Source organism: Rhinatrema bivittatum, chromosome 2, assembly GCF_901001135.1.
Source record: "Rhinatrema bivittatum chromosome 2, aRhiBiv1.1, whole genome shotgun sequence".
NCBI classification, from domain to species: Eukaryota; Metazoa; Chordata; class Amphibia; order Gymnophiona; family Rhinatrematidae; genus Rhinatrema; species Rhinatrema bivittatum.
In genome coordinates this window covers 513,146,284-513,159,279 of record NC_042616.1, presented here as the reverse complement: position 1 = coordinate 513,159,279, position 12,996 = coordinate 513,146,284, and the positions used below count along the sequence as shown (strand labels likewise).

Below are 12,996 nucleotides of genomic sequence, written 5' to 3'. Positions count from 1 at the left end.
GGAGGAAATGGTGAATGCCTGGAGGACATGGTGAAGACTAAACTGTGAAGGATTTCAAAGGGGCATGGGATAAACACTGTGAATCCATAAAGGCTAGAGGATGGGAATGAAGAGAAAAGCCATGGGGGTGGCTTGCTGGAATGGAGGATACTACCTGGTGATTACTACCCTTACTCAATAAGCCTTCACATGGTTAATGCAACTCCAACATTGCTCTCTGCTTCAACGGCAAGGCGAAATGTGGAAAAGAGGATTTGCATTCAGACAACAGACAACAACCAACAAGGACTGAACTACACAGTCTGGGTAAACAAATAAGCATGGGGGTAGCTTGCTTATTGCGGCGGTTACTACCCTAAACCAATTAAGCCTGATACTTCACTTTGAATGCATATACAGCGTTGCTCTCTGCTTCAACGGCAGGGAGAAATGTGGAAAAGAGGATTTACATTCAGACAACATCCAACAAGGCATTGATCTGTGCAGTCTGGGTAAACAAGCATCATGGTAACTTGCTTGATGCGGCAGTTATTACCCTTAACCATTAAGCCTTATGCCCACTTTTGATGCAACTCCAACATTACTTTCTGCATCAATGGGTGGCAGGAAATTTGAATCAAACAGTTACCAACAAGGACCCTGAACTTGGTGGTCGGTGAAACAGATAAGTATGGGAAAATAAGTGTGGGAGCTTGCTGGGCAGACTGGATGGGCTAATTGGTCTTTTTCTGCCGTCATTTCTATGTTTGTATGTTTCTATGTGCTGTCTTTTTGTGTATGTATGTTTGTGTGCTGGAAGCCAGGAGATAAAGAGTATGGGGTCTATAATGAGCTTATGCCGGTCCTCATTAGTATTAAAACTTAGCATGTCATCATGCTAGAGGGTTTCTGATCTCCTAAAATCTCACTGACCAATCAGCCTAGGCACTGAATGGCTGCTCACACTAATTGCTAGGCAAGAGTACCGGTAACTGTTAACACCTGCTAAGATCAGCACATGCTCAAACATATAAACTTTCTCTCCATTCCAGGGCTTTCACTCGTACACAAACATGCAATGCACACATATACAAAGACATGCACTCACTTTTTCACTTTCTCTTAATTTTCTCTGTTGATAGGAGCAAGACAGCACACTGCTGGCAGGAAAAGGTCAGCGTGACCAGAATTAGGCTCACAGCATTCTGGACTAATTTTCTGTAGGCTTCTTGCAGAATCATCACCCCAGCATGCCATGGGCCTTATTGTGCAGCCTCCTCTTGTACCACTCTTATGCCAGCTCCTGCCTCTGTTGTTGTGAACATGAACAGTCATTTACCCTGGTATTACCTATGCTTATTTTTCCCATCTTAAATCCCACAGAGGAAGAGAGCTGTGTAGGCAGGACCCTGCGGGTCAGGAGAGAGGACAAGACCAGCTGGGGAGAATAAGAATGTAGGCCCAGCTGGGTTCAGGAATGCCCCTATGTCTCCAGGAGAGGCAACTCCGGTAAATCCATGCTGACTCAAAGCCCAGGGAATGGGAAGTGTACTGCAAAGGTAAGCAGTCATTCTAGTGGGTTGATGTTCTAGTGCAGATAAAGTTTATCTACATTAGAAAAGGCCAGAATCCGTGTGGCTTTGTGCCCCAGCCAGGGAAACATTGCTTGTTTTCAAACATATGGTGTCATGATAGGGATTTTTCTCTATGCTGGGCACAGAGAAAAACCCCAGGTTTGTTAAGTGCCCTGCCAAAGAGGTTGGAGGTAAAGCAGAGCTGCAACTGCAAGGGTATAGCTCTGGGAGCACACTGAAACAAGGCAGGCTGCATGAAAAAAAATAAGTTTGTCTAGCCTTGGCGAGTGAAGGGAGCTGGGACAGAAGAAAAGCAGTGCTGCTTGGGTTTGGGAGAGCTGAACGTTAGAAGTTCGCTGTCTCACAGAGGAGCACAGAATAAAAAAAATGAAAATTGTCTTTAAACCAGAGAGGGGTCTGTGGAGCCTGCAGGCAGGATAGATTTTTCTTTGCAGACTACAGGGTCAAGTCCCACTGAAGATAGAACTGTTATATTCAGTACAGTCAGTGCTGGTGAGGCAGGGGATTTTGTTTTGTTTTGTTTTGTTTTTTTACTTTTTGTTTCCTTTTAAAGGAAAAAAAAAAGTGGAGAGAAAAGCAGATGTGGCTATGCACTGTGACTGGAGCAGGGAGTTGCCCAGACTGAAAGTGAAACTGCTAGTAAGTGCAGAAGCCAAAGAGCTTAAAAGCCTGGGCAGTACAACCAAAAACCTGGTCTGGATCCAGTGGGTGTACTACAGTGCAGGAAAAAGAGGAAAGAGAAGCCAGTGTGCTTAAAAGAATAATGGAACTAGGGAGCCCACTCCCAAGAGTCCAGGCCAGACACGAGAGTGAATGCATAGAGCTGCTGGCCAAGGAGTACCAATAGTCCCTGGAGGAGCTAGATGAGTTGCTGGAAGAGATGTCTAGCAAGCTGGCCGAGTTGTGGCAATGGCCTGAGGAGGCCAGTAGGAATGCAGAAAAAGCACAGCAGAGGGCAGTGCAAAAGACTGTATTACCCAAGAGCTCATGGATGAGCTTAAAGAAGTGGCCTAAAGAGAGAGGGCATGCAGAGACCCCGAGAGAGGCCTCACAGAGAGCCAGGAATAAGCCTGAGAAGGACACTGCAAGGAAGGCTGAGGTTGGCACTACAGGAAGTCCAGAGGAAGGCCCTGTAGGGTGCCAACCATTGAAAAGAGCCCTGGAGAAGTCAACACAGATTGACATCCTGCGGGGAGGTTGGGAACCCCATGGGCAGGAAACAGGAAAACAAGAACCGTGATGGCGTGGTTTTAGTGACATACCTACAGGGTTCCCACCCCTCATGGGCAGAAGAAAGGAAAAGCAGTGGTGGTCTTTGTGGCCTGTCCGCGGGTTCCCACCGCCCAGCGGGTAGGAAGAAGACACAAGGCCAGGCATGAAAAGAAAAGAGGAAAGTGAGTGCATGAGAGAGAACTTCATCCTCCCATCAATTTAGCTCCCCTTCCTTCTTACTGAGAAGAGAAGGGGAGAATGAATGAGTGAGTGGGAACTTCCCCTTCCCTTCCCTTCCCGAAGTGAGAGGAAAAGAAGTTAAGTGAGTGACAGATGGAGGCTGCTGCAGCTTGTGTGTTAGAGGAGGAGAAAAGTGTATGGGAGCATGTGAGGAAGCGTGTGTGTTTATGTGTGGGAGAGAGAATGAATGTGTGTTAGTGTGAGTATGTGAGAAAGCAAGAACAACAGTTTGTGCAGCTTCCCTCTTCCCACTAATCCAAAACAAACTCAGGATTACTGGAAATCAAAAGTTCCCAGGTATGGAAAGTGGGGAATTTCTTTTATCCTTAGAAGTTTAATTATTGCATGTTATTTGATGTCTGCTCTTTTTAAATATTTTATTGCGTTTTGGGAAATTTTTAAAAATGTTTGTGTTTAATTATTGAATATTCTATTTGTCAGCCATTTTGTAATATTCTTCTTCTTAATATGTTTTTACTATTATGATTGATATTTTATATGTCTTGATTGTATTGTTTGTTTTTTGAGAAATGGTGCTGCTTCTGTGTTTTCCAGCACATTTCAGGATTGGGAATACCACCACAAAATGTGGGAGCAGGGTTTCGTAATGAAGCAACTAACAGAGAAGTTGTCTTCAGAAAAAATTATGCTACTTGCTTGCAAACCAAAAAGCTATATTGAAGATGGCGCTTTCTTTGCACATTGAAACACTAGCCTCAACAAACATTCTCTGGAGCTAATGTTAACAGATGCTGCTTTATCCATGTCCGATAATATTTGTATACAAATTGCTGAGTACATTACAGATTTGAAGGAAGATTCATTTGCTGACATTTTTTATTCTGATTTCAAAGACTTGAAAAAACAACCCAGTTTACGGCAGAGATCAAGCACTTTACAGTGGCTAAATTTAAGCATGACTAGCAGGATTACAAACATGGGTTTAATCTGGGTAGTGCGGCACCGGTGAAGAGAGTGACTTAATTGCTCCTCTGATAGTTCATCTAGCAGTAAAAAAAAAAATATTGCTTTCCCTCTTCTGTTTTAGCAGAGAGCAAGACAAAACCTAGTCCTGACATCTCAACAGGGACAGACCGCAGTCTCAGGTGACCGAAACTGGGGGCACAGCAGAAACCTGATCACCAGTTTCTCAGGAGACTCTCTGTTCCAGCAGCAGTTGTGTTGGGCAACGGATTATCCTTTTGTTTCCACATCATCAAATGATCCCTTTCTGGCACATACAGATTTACATAGATTTGTGAAGCTTTTACAACTGCTCCTCTCCTTCCCTAAACACGTCTGGTTCAGCAGCTATGTCTAGAGTACAGAATAATTTTCATGATTTGGCCACACCCCCTGCATCATCAGGGTGGATGACTGCTGATGACCAACGTGCTCTGTCTTGTTCAGCCGATTTTTTTAAATACTGCCCTGTCTGGATTTCTATTAAATAATCAGTTGTGTTCATAGCAGAGCTTAATTTTGTGAAATACGTAGGCTGAAATTTCATCTTTCGGATCACTCGGGGTGATGGGAGTGACTTGTTTTATGAATGGATGAGGGTAATAGCACACATTTCTTTGTCCTACCCTCACCAAAGAAAGAGCTGAAAGCCATTGGATGAAGACAATACCACATCCTTTATTTCACTATTCAGTGATGATCTTATTGTTCTGGTGATGTTTAAATGCATCCCATGACAGTTATTTGCTTAGAAAAACGTAGGTTGGAGCCACTGTAAACTAGGATGTGACCACTGTTATTAGAAATGTGTTAAAAGTCTGATGCAGACATTGCCAAAACATTCCCCATGATGGGTGTTTTCAATCTCTTCATCTTTGGTCCCTGCTACTGCCAAATGTTTTCAATGCTAGTACTTTTGGTGGCATCAATGGTTTGTTCCTGCTGTGGATTTTCTGTCATGCATGAATACAGAGATTTTCTTGTGCTGTTAACAGACAATTTTTTAGACATACCTTCTCTATGTTTAAACCTGTAGACGTGTTTTCCTGTAAAAAAAAAAAAAAAAAAGTCTTCTATAATTATTTCAGAAATCTGTGAGGATTACATGATTAAAAATATAAGAACATAAGAATATGCCATACTGGGTCAGACCAAGGGTCCATCAAGCCCAGCATCCTGTTTCCAACAGTGGCTAATCCAGGCCATAAGAACCTGGCAAGTACCCAAACACTAAGTCTATTCCATGTTACTGTTGCTAGTAATAGCAGTGGCTATTTTCTAAATCAACTAAATTAATAGCAGGTAATGGACTTCTCCTCCAAGAACTTATCCAATCTTTTTTTAAACACAGCTATACTAACTGCACTAACCACATCCTCTGGCAACAAATTCCAGAGTTTAATTGTGCGTTGAGTGAAAAAGAACTTTCTCCGATTAGTTTTAAATGTACCACATGCTAACTTCATGGAGTGCCCCCTAGTCTTTCTATTATTCGAAAGAGTAAAAAACCGATTCACATCTACCCGTTCTAGACCACTCATGATTTTAAACACCTCTATCATATCCCCCCTCAGCCGTCTCTTCTCCAAGCTGAAAAGTCCTAACCTCTTTAGTCTTTCCTCATAGGGCAGCTGTTCCATTCCCTTTATCATTTTGGTAGCCCTTCTCTGTACCTTCTCCATCGCAATTATATCTTTTTTGAGATGTGGCGACCAGAATTGTACACAATATTCAAGGTGCGGTCTCACCATGGAGCGATACAGAGCCATTATGACATTTTCCGTTTTATTGAACATTCCCTTTCTAATAATTCCCAACATTCTGTTTGCTTTTTTGACTGCCGCAGCACACTGAACCGACGATTTCAATGTGTTACCCACTATGACGCCTAGATCTCGTTCTTGGGTAGTAGCACCTAATATGGAACCTAACATTGTGTAACTATAGCATGGGTTATTTTTCCCCTTTATGCATCACCTTGCACTTGTCCACATTAAATTTCATCTGCCATTTAGATGCCCAATTTTCCAGCCTCACAAGGTCTTCCTGCAATTTATCACAATCTGCTTGTGATTTAACTACTCTGAACAATTTTGTATCATCTGTAAATTTGATTACCTCACTCGTTGTATTTCTTTCCAGATCATTTATAAATATATTGAAAAGTAAGGGTCCCAGTACAGATCCCTGAGGCACACTACTGCCCACTCCCTTCCACTGAGAAAATTGTCCATTTAATCCTACTCTCTGTTTCCTGTCTTTTAGCCAGCTTGCAATCCACGAAAGGACATCGCCACCTATCCCATTACTTTTTACTTTTCCTAGAAGCCTCTCATGAGGAACTTTGTCAAATGCCTTCTGAAAATCCAAGTACACTACATCTACTGCTTCACCTTTATCCACATGTTTATTAACTCCTTCAAAAAAGTGAAGCAGATTTGTGAGGCAAGACTTGCCTTGGGTAAAGCCATGCTGACTTTGTTCCATTAAACCATGTCTTTCTATATGTTCTGTGATTTTGATGTTTAGAACACTTTCCACTATTTTTCCTGGCACTGAAGTCAGGCTAACCGGTCTGTAATTTCCCGGATCTGACCTGGAGCCCTTTTTAAATATGGGGGTTACATTAGCTATCCTCCAGACTTCAGGTACGTTTGATTTTAATGATAGGTTACAAATTTTTACTAATATGTCTGAAATTTCATTTTTTAGTTCCTTCAGAACTCTGGGGTGTATACCATCTGGTCCAGGTGATTTACTACTCTTCAGTTTATCAGTCAGGTCTACCACATCTTCTAGGTTCACCGTGATTTGGTTCAGTCCATCTGAATCATTACTCATGAAAACCTTCTCCATTACAGGTACCTCCCCAACATCCTCTTCAGTAAACACCGAAGCAAAGAAATCATTTAATCTTTCCGCGATGGCCTTATCTTCTCTAAGTGCCCCTTTAACCCCTCGATCATCTAACGGTCCAACTGACTCCCTCACAGGCTTTCTGCTGCGGATATATTTATAAAAGTTTTTACTGTGAGTTTTTGCCTCTACAGCCAAATTCTTTTCAAATTCTCTCTTAGCCTGTCTTATCAATGTCTTACATTTAACTTGCCAATGTTTATGCTTTATCCTATTTTCTTCTGTTGGATCCTTCTTCCAATTTTTGAATGAAGATCTTTTGGCTAAAATAGCTTCTTTCACCTCCCCTTTTAACCGTGCCGGTAATCGTTTTGCCTTCTTTCCACCTTTCTTAATGTGTGGAATACATCTAGACTGTGCTTCTAGAATGGTATTTTTTTAACAATGACCACGCCTCTTGTACATTTTCTACTTTTGTAGCTGCTCCTTTCAGTTTTTTCTAACAATTTTTCTCATTTTATCAAAGTTTCCCTTTTGAAAGTTTAGCACGAGAGCCTTGGATTTGCACACTGTTCCTCTTCCAGTCATTAAATCAAATTTGATCATATTATGATCACTATTGCCAAGCAGCCCCACCACCATTACCTCTCTCACCAAGTCCTGTGCTCCACTGAGAGTTAGATCTAAAATTGCTCCCTCTCTCGTCGATTCCTGAACCAATTGCTCCATAAATCTATCATTTATTCCATCCAGGAACGTTCTCTCTCTAGCGTGTCCCGATGATACATTTACCCAGTCAATATTGGGGTAATTGAAGTCTCCCATTATTACTGCACTACCAATTTGGTTAGCTTCCCTAATTTCTCTTAGCATTTCACTGTCCGTCTCACCATCTTGACCAGGTGAACGGTAGTATACCCCTATCACTATAGTCTTCCCCGACACACAAGGGATTTCTACCCATAAAGATTCAATTTTGTATTTAGTCTCATGCAGGATGTTTATCCTGTTGGACTCTATGCCATCCCGGACATAAAGCGCCACACCTCCTCCCGGGTGCTCCTCTCTGTCGTTGCGATATAATTTGTACCCCGGTATAGCACTGTCCCATTGGTTATCCTCTTTCCACCATGTCTCTGAGATGCCAATTAAGTCTATGTCATCATTCACTGCTATACATTCTAATTCTCCCATTTTACTTCTTAGACTTCTGGCATTAGCATACAAACATTTCAAAGTTTGTTTTTTGTTTGTATTTTCATTCTGCTTTTTAATTGATAGAAATAAGTTAGAATTTTGTAGCTCAGGTGAGTTTTTAGTTACAGGCACTTGGACTATTTTTCTAATTATTGGAACCTCACTGTCGGGATGCCCTAATTCTAATGCATCATTAGTATCCTTTGAAGATACCTCTCTCCGAACCATGCGCTGCTGAGCGACTGTCGGCTTTCCCCTTTGTTCTAGTTTAAAAGCTGCTCTATCTCCTTTTTAAAGGTTAGCGCCAGCAGTCTGGTTCCACCCTGGTTAAGGTGGAGCCCATCCCTTCGGAAGAAACTCCCCCTTCCCCAAAAGGTTCCCTAGTTCCTAACAAAACTGAATCCCTCTTCCTTGCACCATCGTCTCATCCACGCATTGACTCCGGAGCTCTGCCTGCCTCTGGTGACCTGCGCGTGGAACAGGGAGCATTTCAGAGAATGCTACCCTGGAGGTTCTGGATTTAAGCTTTCTACCTAAGAGCCTTAATTTGGCTTCCAGAACCTCCCTCCCACATTTCAGTTAGTCAGCCAGAGTGACTCGCTGCTCTCTTGATTAACAAATGTTGGTCCCTATTCAAACCCAATCACACTACCTCAACACCTTTCCAAGGTGAGTAACTGAGCTGAACTATTCAACTTTTTTACTTAGGTATACACTGCTCCTAGCTTATTTCTAGCTTCTGGCTACTTTTTGTGGGGTTTGTTTGTTTTTTTGTGGGGGTTTTTTTTTCAATACAAACACTCAATTTGTATTAAATGCAAACACTCAGTTCTTTAAAAGTCTGCAGAACACTCAGTTCTACAGACTTTTAAAAATAAACACACTACCTACTGCTTACTAGCTACCTTATTGACTGACTATTTAAAAATACAAATAGTCTAACTTGTTTATTCACTGCCTTTCTGACTATTAAAGGCACAAACACACTAAACAATATTCCCAGATAGTTAACTTTGCCCCAATACTTTTAAAAAAGACAATGCCCCAAGCAAAAACTTACTGATTCCTTTCAGCCACCAGCAAGGTGATCCTCTCCTCTCAGTGTTCCCCAGTGTGGAGAATATCATCTGTACCATGTTGACTTTATAAGTTGCTGTTTTTCCTATCCTCTTTCCACTTATTTCTTGGTGTTGAGGATTAGGCGCTCAGTCAGATCCACATATGGTGCCTGGGACCATTCTTGGTAGAATATTGTAGAGGTTTACCATTGCCTTCTGGAACCCACAGCTCCTACTCTTCCCTGGGCTCACATCCAAAATCTAGCTTCTATGAGTTAATGAATTTAGGCTCTCCCAGCTCAGTGTGGATGGGGAGAACATTGTGTCCCTTTCTGATATGTATTTATAAATGTATCATCTTGGTAGTAGTAGTCACTGGTCTTTTGTTTGTTTTTTTGGGCTCAGAGAGCCAGCAAGAGGAAGGAGGCTGTTCAGAGAGCCTTTAAATTCCCACTGAATCTGATCTATCCCGCAGGACCCTCAAATGTAAGTAGGAGGTGTCTGAGCACTGGCATAGCTAAGGTGCCACTGCAGCTGCTCTTATGGGACAAGGAAAGCAGCCTTACACTTTCAGCATGGTGGCAAAATTATAGGACCATTCTGAATCTATCCATGCTTCGTCTTTACCAGCCCACGATCCCCTTGGGTTGAGCCTTGGGATGCAGGGACAGGCAGGTCTTAGCTGGGGGCATTTACTTGTGGAAAGATCTGTAGAAGTAGCAGGGTAGGAACATGAGAAGGCAAGTCATATCCAGTGGTTGGCTATAGTCTGAGGCAGATGGCAGTCAGGCAGGTTCAGGAGTCAGGCCAAGGTCAATAATGAATATCTGTTCAAAAGGAAAGGAGGGACAGAGAAGCAGGCAGGCATGCAGGCAAGGAGCAGAACAGGCATGAGAGACACAGAAGAACAAGACAAAGACCATGGAGGATGGAGGTGAAGACTAAGACTGCTGGAGCTAAAGACTGAAGACGAGTATTGCTGGAGCTGAAAACTGAAGACACAGGATGCTGGGCTGAAGACTAAAGACACAGAACGCTGGAGAGCAACTTGTTCTACCAGGACATAGGGAGATCTGTTGCTGAGGCTAGATCTAAAGGGAACAAAGGCCCTTTATAGGTTAGAACCTATGAGGTCATCTGTGGGCATCACAGGGTATTTCCCACCACAGGCCCTTTAAAGCAGGGCACATCGGGCATATGCGCAACTAGAGGAGCCTAGAGAGAGAGAGCAGGAGCATTGGCATAAGCAGCGTTTGGCCTGCCACGCAGCTTTGCAAGGGCTCCTTGGTGGCATTGGCTGGTTGTAGCTCGGGCCTGGGGCTGGAGACAAGAGAGGGACCCCGTGGGACAACCCGGAGATCACCGAATGTAACACTAGGTCTGAATGAATTAAATAGAAACATAGAAATGACGGCAGAAGAAGACTAAACGGCCCATCCAGTCTGCCCAGCAAGCTTTCACACTTTTATTTTCTCTTCCGGAGGAAGTGGTGAAGTCTAAAACTGTGAAGGACTTCAAAGGGGCGTGGGATAAACACTGTGGATCCATCAAGTCTAGAGGGCGTGAATAAAGAGGAGGCAGCAAAACACTGCATGGAGCGGCAGTAGCCACAGAGGCATTCACGGAGCGGGATGCCAGTGGTTGGTGTTCCACCTTCATGGAGCGGAAGGCTGGAGGGCTGCCATCTCCAAAAAAAAAAAACAACAACAAAAAAAAAAACAGGGGTGGGTAAGAGTATGGGGTAGGGGTGTGGCCTACTTGTTACAGCAGTTGCTACCCCTAATTGAGCTGGATGTCCACTTGGATGCAGATATGGCGCTGCTCTCTACATTGGTGGTGGGGTGGAGGGAAATTAGGGCTGGAGGGTACTGGAAGCCAATAGTAACAGGTGGGAGAGAGAAAAAGGGAAATAAAAAAATGGATAAAGTGCATAGCTTGCTGGGCAGACTGGATGGGCCGTTTGGTCTTTTTCTGCGTCATTTCTATGTTTCTATCTGTTACTCTTGGCCCTTATTAGTAACTTTTTGGTTCTAGTTACTTTCCACCCCCGCCATTGATGTAGAGAGCAGTGAAGTATCTAACTTAATTGGTTAGGGGTAGTAACTGCTGCAATAAGCATGCTACTCCCACGCTTATTTGTTTACCCAGCCTGTGCCATTCAGTCCTTGTTGGTTGTTGTCTAAATATAATTCTTTTCTTTATTACTGCCCTCCCCCTCCCCCGATTTACGATTTACACGATATTTAAAAAAACAAAACCGCGTCGATCCGATTCCCTCCCCCCCCCCAGCCAGCCAAAATCGATCGTTAAGACGATCGATCACACGATTCACATCTCTAGTATATATAGATAACTCATATGTTCTCTTCATATCATATACAGGACACCAGGTAATAGAGGCACTGAACAAGTTTCCTAGCCTGGCATGATGCACATACATTGCAGTGGTGTCTCATGCATGAGTGCATGTTGTGTTGGTGATGTTCAGGATGGAATTGTGCTGGGTGAGTATGGAAAATGTATTTATTTATTTATTTATTATTTTTATATACCGACATTCGATCTCAATTGAGATATCACACCGGTTTAAATTCAGGTACTATAGGTATTTCTCTATCCCCAGAGGGCTTACAATCCTCTGCGGTGCGATCACTGCTGGCGTCGCGCCGAATAACTGCACCATAAAAGGTGGCACAAAATAGGCAGCGATACGGAAGCTTACCTTTCGCCGTCCATGCTGTCTTCGCGGCGTCCGCCCCGGTGCTGCCCCTTTTTAGTTATCGCACGCAAAAAGGGACTTTTCGCGTGCGATCACTTTGAAAAATGACCCCCAAAGTATTTGAATATTTTTATTTGCCAGAAACTTTCCTAAATCCTAAGTTTTGAGTGAATCAAGCCCAAAATATGGAAGAAAAACAATTAACAGATAGGATAGAGGTCTTCCAAAACTGTGCTGTGTACAAAGGAAAGCACTAGAAAAGAGTTATTGACTGAAAGTGCTTATTTTGTCTGAAAAAAATGGAATATAATAGATTTCAAAAAATCAATCAACTAACCCCCACAAGAGTCTGATTATGAGAAATGAGGAAAGCCAATAATCTACTATGAAATTTTCCATCTTGATGAAAAGTGCTCGTTGTACAGAACGTGAAGGCATAAAACCAGGGCTGAATTTCTGGTATATTCTACAATAATCTTTGCTGCCTTTTAATATCTAAAATTCTAGGATCAGCAGAGATGAGACAAACACTCTAGTTACAAAATGAAGCATAGTGAAAGAAAATCAGCTAACATTTACATAACAAGAGCAGCTGGGAGGAAACAGGAGCTGCAAAAACAGAGAGAGAAAAATCTGAGAGAGAGGAATCTCTGAGAAATTAGAACCCTGAGGGGCGGATTTTCAGAGCCCTGCTCGCGTAAATCCGCCCAAAACCGGGCGGATTTACGCGAGCAGGGCCCTGCGCGCCGGTAAGCCTATTTTACATAGGCCTACCGGCGCGCGCAGAGCCCCGGGACTCGCGTAAGTCCCGGGGTTTTCGGAGGGGGCGTGTCGGGGGGCGTGTCGGGGGGCGGGCCCGAACCGCGCGGCGTTTTCGGGGCGTGTCAGGAGCGTTCCGGGGGCGGGCCCGGGGGCGTGGCCGCGCCCTCCGGACCCGCCCCCAGGTCGCGTCCCGGCGCGCAGGAGGCCCGCTGACGCGCGGGGATTTACGCCTCCCTCCGGGAGGCGTAAATCCCCCGACAAAGGTAAGGGGGGGGGTTTAGACAGAGCCGGGCGGGTGGGTTAGGTAGGGGAAGGGAGGGGAAGGTGAGGGGAGGGCAAAGGAAAGTTCCCTCCGAGGCCGCTCCGATTTTGGAGCGGCCTCGGAGGGAATGGGGGTAGGCTGCGTGGCTCGGCG

The 12,996-nt window shown here is 43.9% G+C and overlaps 1 protein-coding gene across 18 annotated transcripts in view; it reads left to right on the top strand.

Moving 5' to 3' along the window:
* Positions 1 to 12,996, top strand: part of LOC115085116 — a 76,037-nt gene that overhangs the window by 38,152 nt on the left and 24,889 nt on the right. For 13 of the 18 annotated variants that reach the window (XR_003854733.1, XR_003854734.1, XR_003854735.1 and 10 more), the window contains one exon: positions 1,363 to 1,538. The gene's annotated coding sequence lies outside the window, so the exon portion shown is untranslated. Of the gene's footprint in view, positions 1 to 1,362; positions 1,540 to 4,074; positions 5,032 to 5,077; positions 5,206 to 11,482; positions 11,605 to 12,996 lie in introns of those variants that run through there. The other 5 variants (XR_003854727.1, XR_003854726.1, XR_003854730.1 and 2 more) reach the window with 4 other exon arrangements.